Genomic DNA, 6,797 nt, shown 5'->3' with positions numbered 1-6,797 from the left:
TTGTGTGTGTATTTATGCGGATGTCTAAGTGTAACCATATGCACATATGATTCATAATAACCGCGCCCCGTGTATGCGCAGATTCTTCACGATATGCAAACACGTTTTACTCACACGCTACACAAACCGCCCGCAGCGTAAACTCCCAACCCTTCCATGCAACCGGAGAGGAACCCACGAAACCCCTGACAAGCCACTGAAGAAAACCCCAAGATCACAAAAATCCAAGAATTAACCGGAGGAGGAAAAAAAATATATGAACTGCGCATTCTTTAAGTAATAAAATGCACTAAGTATTTCTTCCTGATTAGGCCAGCGTAGTTCCCCGTTGCACGACCTGCGAACATTCGGGAGAAGAAGCCTTATAAGGGAAAGCTATGCTGCCAGGGGGTTAGTCTACGACCCCCTTCCCCTCCCCTCTCCCCTCTCCTCCTCTCTCACACCCTGCCTCTATCCCACCCCCTACCCACACCCATCCTCTCTCTCTCTGCCTCTATACTGAGCAAAATATTGATGATGTCACCCTTTCAGATGTGGATTAAAAAGCTTTCGGTGGAATGAAATCGGATACGGTTCATCTGCTCGTAAGATTGATTACTTATGGGACAAGTGGATATCGTAGGTGACAGCCAAGAGACACGGTTTCAGGTGGAAAGTACATCTCTGAGATATCTTCCTTCAATCTTTCCTTCTCTCCTTCCTTCCTTTTTTTCTGTCCTTTTTCTTTCTTTTCTTTCCGTTTTTTCTCTTTTTTCTTCATTTTTTCCTTCCTTCTTTCTTTTCTTCCTTCCTTCCTTCCTTCCTTCCTCCCCTCCGGTCTTCCTTCGTATCATGTCAGTGTGCGAAGTGCGAATCGCCGACAAGAAATTTTGAGAGAGAGAGAGAGAGAGAGAGAGAGAGAGAGAGAGAGAGAGAGAGAGAGAGAGAGAGAGAGAGAGAGAGAGAGAGAGAGAGAGAGAGGGAGGGAGAGAGAGGGAGAGAGAGAGAGAAAGACAGAAGTAGAGAGAGAGAGAGAGAGAGAAATAGAGAGAGAGAGAGAGAGAAAGACCTACAAACACGCACACGTCCAAACACCCACGCATACACACACATCCAAACACACAGAAAGGAAAAGTCTCCGTGAACACAGGCTCACTCTTACCGCAAATACTACCTCCCTCCACCCAGCCTGACTCACAGCCGACGTGCCAAACCTCACCCCTCATCGTTCCCCTCATAAACCTCATGAACAACATGGCTTTTCTTTTAGGTCTATCGAAATATTTGTGTCTGAAAGCGAGATCGAAGTTTAAAGTTTCGCTGGTAATTAGATTAACCCGCGTGTTCGTTTCGGTGTGCAAGGGTTGGTGTCAGAAGGTGGAACTAGGAGGAAAAGTTGAGGGGAAGGTGGGATTGTGGAGAGAAGGGGGGTAAAGAGAGGGAGGTGACGGATGGGGGGGGGGAAGAAGTGGGAGGGGCAGACGGTGGTTGCGCCAGGTGTTGAGAAGGAGGTAGGTGGTGCCACTAGTCCTCCCTCGTCTAACCCCTCCCCCTCTCACTCCACCCCTCCTCGCTAGCCCTGGGCACCAGTAAAGCACTATGCTTCGCCCCAGTGCCCTATCGACGGCCCTCCAGTGCACTTTCCGCCCCTCCACGGCTCGCACACTCGAACGCTGCTCCCGCCCTCTTCGACGACCGTGAAGGTGTGAACGAACCCACCTGAGTGTCGATAATCCCGTGACCCTTTGGACTCTCTGTCTCCGTCAGGATGCCTGCACACTCTACCGTTCAGGTCACAAAGACCTCGTACAAATCGGGGACGAAATCACCTGACGTTGTCACGACGACTCAGACCCACTATGCCAACACCTCCGCGCTCGAGGTAAGTACCTGAAGTCCGTGGCGTGAGTGGTTCTGGTTTGGTGTGATGCCCCGAATGCTCGCTAGAGATCCGAATGCAGGTTGCGGGAGAGCTACGAGCAGTGAAATTTCGAACAAAAGCACAAATCGCGGGTCGAAGCGCTTCGCCCACGACCGTGGGACGAAATACCAAGAGTCCCTCTTTAATTAAATATCATTATATTGTGGTCTAGTTCTTCTGAATAAATCTGAATACTTTTTCTTACTGTTTGTGATCCTTTGCAATCACATTATGGTTAAATTCTCCCTCGAAACAAGGCCGTTTCACGCGTCGACGGAGTTCTAAAGACCACTTGAAGCCAATGTGTCAAGCGATGGGAACCTCAACGGGAGGGGACGGGGATGCGACACGTATGGTTTGTTATTCACGAAATTAACTTTCATTCTAACTTTCATTCTATTTCGTTTTCGTTTTTTTAAGAGTGTATGTGAGATTTTGAAGTTATATTATGTATATTTGTCCATGTGTATGCATATGTGTGTATATGTATATATATATATATATATATATATATATATATATATATATATATATATATATGTGTGTGTGTGTGTGTGTGTTGTGTATATATATTATGTATATGATTATATATACATATATATATATATTTATATATATATATATATATATCCATATATGCATACATATAAATTTAGTATAGGCTGAATGTATGGCACATGTGGACTTTAAAAATTCAGTCATTTAAATTGCTAGAATTGGCGATATAAATCACCTCTCAAGGTTGAAATATTTGTGATGTTGCTCTTAATTCCCAAAATGGTTAGTGTGACTAACTGGTTTTCTTTATAAACAATCAGCGGCTTACATATTTACAGCATATGGGGCAATATTCCAAGAAATTACCCCAAAATTAATCGAAATAGGCATCTTTCACGGTGATTTATCTTACCATAGTTGTCAAATATAGATAATGACATATTACTCTCCCGTTGAAATGATCCGGAAGCAGTTTTCCTTGTAATCATTACAGGAAGTTGTTTTAGTTAAAATGTAGTAGAAGAGAGACAGAATAAGAGGAAGGGGGACAGAAAGAGAGAGAAGGGAATAAGAAAGCAAGTGGAGGAAGTAAGATAAAAAGAAGGAGAAATGAGAAGAACAAGAGAAGGAAGAAAGAGCAAGAGAATGAAAGAGAGGGACGAGCAGACGGAAGGGGAGAGAGAGAGAGAGAGAGAGAGAGAGAGAGAGAGAGAGAGAGAGAGAGAGAGAGGCGAACACACAGAGAAAGAAAAAGAAATAGTAAAAGACATGCAAGGAAGTAAGAGAGAGCAAGGGAGCCTTTGCAGCTGATGGAGAAAAACCCGTCGTCGATTTTTCCGAGTCCCACATTATGGATGGCGGCCGTCCAACTTCTCCCTCTCCCTCTCTCTCTCTCTCTCTCCTTTTTTTATTATTATTATTTTCCGCGCCGCCCACGTTTCTTGGAGCCACCTCTCGGCCCCACCCTCTCGCCCACGCCCGCACACCGCTCCTCCGCCCATGGTCTTATAGCTTCTTATAAACAGACCCTGAGACTGCCTTCACCCGTTCCCCTTTTCCAAATAAAGACTGGGTGCGGGGGGGAGGGGGGAGACAAAGATCGCTTAACTTCAGGAGGATAAATGGCAAACGTGCTGAATTTTGTGACTTCAGATAATGAGGGTGGAAGTATGAATTTTCCCTAATTAGTGCATTTTTTCCCTGTCAGTTTTTATGTTCTTTCAGAAATTTCTTTCATTTTTTTTTTCTTTCTGTCTCCTCTTTCTCCTCTTTTCCTTTTAAAAATTGAGTTTGTAAGATGCCAGTTCATGTTTCCGGGTCCAAAATTTTGATGATTTAATCTAATTTTTTCTTAAATATTCCGTCCCTTTAAGTCAGCCATCCTTTCTACCACCCTCTTTGTTCTAATATTTATCAAATTCATTTATTTTCTCTTCTCTCTGTTACTCTGACGTCTGGCCCTGATTATATGACAGGTACTTCGCGTCAGTCAAACCTAAATTGTTGAAACTAGGCATAGCAGATGCTACAGTGAGTTATCAGCAAAAAGATACTTCTTATCCCAATAATAATACGGTATGGGATTTTTTCCTTAAAGTGATAACGAAAACTAACAGTTAAAAAAAAATTATTTAAATCAAATAAACTCCTACAAATCCACGCCATGAAAGGGTAAGGAAAAACTGACAATTAAAAAACAATTTATATAGATAATTTATATAAATTATTTATATAAACTACCACAAATCCAAGCCACAGAGAAGAGAGATTATAAATTTTTTCCTCAGTTGGGGAAGAAAACAACTAGAAAGTCAAAACAGAGACAGCGAGAGAGTGAGACTAAGACAGTAAGCAAGAAAAAAAGGTTACCTTGAAGATGTTATACTTACCACGATGACAGGAAGGAAAGGGGGGAGGAGAAAAAGTATGAGTGACGGATGCAGGTGCCGAAAAGGGGGGCTGCAGAGAGATGGTAAAGATGCGGAGAATAAACGGGAGTGAGAAAGATGGTGATTTAATTTAAGGTTGACAGGAGGTCGTAGTAAGTTGATGCAGTTTAAAGTTGGACGAACATTCCGATTGAAGCTAATTACAATATGATTATGTGTCTTTTATTCGTTCTCTCTCATCTCTCTCTCTCTCTTCTCTCTTCCCCTTCCTCTATCTATCTCTCTTCTTCTTCATCTCTCTCTCTCTCTCTCTCTCTCTCTCCTTCTCTCCTCTCCTCCTCTCTCTCCTCCTCTCTCTCCTCTTTCCTCTCTCTTCCTCTCTCTCTCTCTCTCTCTGTCCATCCTTCCATTCCACACCATTTTCCCCTCTATTTCCTTTCCCCCAATACGCCTCCTACCACCACCCACGATCGAGGGTTTAGGAGCTGTAACGCAGAGAAGGGTCTGAGGGGAAATTTCACTCGATAAACACATGTTACAAATATAACCCCGCCCGTTCTTTCTAACAAGTTGGCATTAATGTGCACCCCGCCCACTCCTTCTCCCTTCCCCCCTCTCCCCCTCTACGCCTTCTCCCTCCCCTTTTACTCCCCTCCCCTTCCCTTTTCTACGCCGTTCTCCTTACTCTTACTCTCATCTCTTCGCTTCCCTTTCTCCTTTTCACTTTCACTCTCACTTTCCCCTTTCTCCTTCTCCTTCCTCTCCTGCTTCGCCCTTCCCCTTCTTCTCTCTTTCCGTTTCCCCTTCCCCTTCCTCGTCGTCCTCCTCTTCCTCTTCTCCTTCTCTCTTCCCTTCCCCTTCCCCTTCCCCTTCCTCTTCCCCTTCTCATCTCTCTATCTATCCCTGATCCTCCCATTCATCCTTTCCTTTCCCTCTTCCCTGTTCCGTCTCCTCCCCTTCCCTCCTCCCTCCCCCTCTCTCTTCCTTACCCATTTATCAACCTATTCCTGCCCTTCCTTTTGACCCGTCATCTACCCCCCCCCCCTCCCACCCCCTAACTCCTCCTCTCCAAACCTTCCTCTTTTTCCTCCCCTTCTTCCTCTTCTCCCAGTTTCTCCTCCCCTCTTTTACCTCCCTTTAACCCTTACCCTCCCCCCCCTTCTTCTTCTCCTACCTATCTATCGCCATTTATCCCAATCCTTCCTCCACTCCCCCCCCCCATTCACCCTTTCCCTTCCCTTTAATCACTACCTTTCCCCTCCCTCCTTCCTCCTCCCTTTCCCCTCACTCTAATCTTTCTCCATCTTTTTCCCTCCTTCCTTATTTTCCCCTTTCTTTTAACCTTCCCCCTTCCTCTCATCTCCCTTCCTCTCGCACCTCTTTCTCCTCTTTTCTCCTTCTCTTCTCTTTCCCCTTCTCCACCTTTCTCTTTCTCTTCTCCTATCCCTTTCCCCTCCTTTCTCCTCTTCTCATACCCCCTTCTTTCTCTTTTCTCCTTCTCCTCTCCTATCCCTTTCCCCTCCTTTCTCCTTCTCTTCTCCTACCCCTTCTTTCTCCTTTCTCCTTCTCCTCTCTTATCCCTTTCCCCTCCTTTCGCCTCCCACCACCCAGGGTTGGTGGGTGGATTTCTCACTGACTTGGCAACTGTGACTTAAATGTGTATACATAAGTATAAATAAGCGTTGGAGTAATTTCGCCTCCGCGTAAGGTAAGATAGTATGAGGCATGTTATTCGTTTAAGGGAGAATTGTTGGGTGAAGGGTATTTAGGGGGAAGGATGCAGGAGGAGGATGGGCTAGGTTCAGGGTTGGGGGGGAGTATATGCTATCGGTTCTGCCTGGTTTCGTTTTTTGGGAGAATTTTTTTTTTTTGTGAATTGTTTTTTTTAATTTTCTTTCCATTCTTTCTCTTCTCTTTTGCTTCTCTCTTCTCTCTTTTATCCTCTCTTCTATCTCATTCTCTCTTTTCTCTTTCTCTTTCTCTTTCTCTCCCCTCTCTTTCCTCTTCTCTCTTTCCCTTTCTCTTTTCTCTTTCTCCTCTTCTCTCTTTCTCTCTCTCCTCTTTTCTCTCTCCCTCACCCTCTTTCCTCTCCCCTCTCTCCCCTCACCCCCTCCTCACTCTCTCTCCTCACCCCTCTCTCCCCACCCCTCTCTCCCTCACCCCTCTCTCCTCACCCCTCTCTCCCTCACCCCTCTCTCCTCACCCCTCTCTCCCTCACCCCTCTCTCCCTCACCCTCTCTCCCTCACCCCTCTCTCCCTCACCCCTCTCTCCCTCACCCCTCTCTCCCTCACCCCTATCTCCCTCACCCCTCTCTCCCCACCCCTCTCTCCCTCACCCTCTCCCCTCACCCCTCTCTCCCTCACCCCTATCTCCTCACCCCTCTCTCCCTCACCCCTCTCTCCCCTCCCCCTCCTCCTCCCTCACCCTCTCTCCCTCACCCCTCTCTCCCTCACCTCTCTCCCTCACTCCCTCCTCTCTCCCTCACCCCTCTCTCCCCCTCACCCCTCTC

General features: G+C 46.0%; 1 protein-coding gene across 1 annotated transcript in view; it reads left to right on the top strand.

Annotated features, from left to right (window-relative positions):
* The first annotated feature begins 1,589 nt into the window (after window positions 1–1,589).
* Window positions 1,590–6,797, top strand: part of LOC119584137 (paramyosin, long form-like) — a 96,915-nt gene continuing 91,707 nt past the window's right edge. Inside the window, exon 1 of the mRNA XM_037932675.1 lies at window positions 1,590–1,861. The gene's annotated coding sequence lies outside the window, so the exon portion shown is untranslated. The remainder of the gene's footprint in view (window positions 1,862–6,797) is intronic.

The sequence above is a fragment of the Penaeus monodon genome, chromosome 2 (genome assembly GCF_015228065.2).
Source record: "Penaeus monodon isolate SGIC_2016 chromosome 2, NSTDA_Pmon_1, whole genome shotgun sequence".
Lineage (NCBI taxonomy): Eukaryota > Metazoa > Arthropoda > Malacostraca > Decapoda > Penaeidae > Penaeus > Penaeus monodon.
This window is presented reverse-complemented; position numbering and strand designations above follow the sequence as displayed.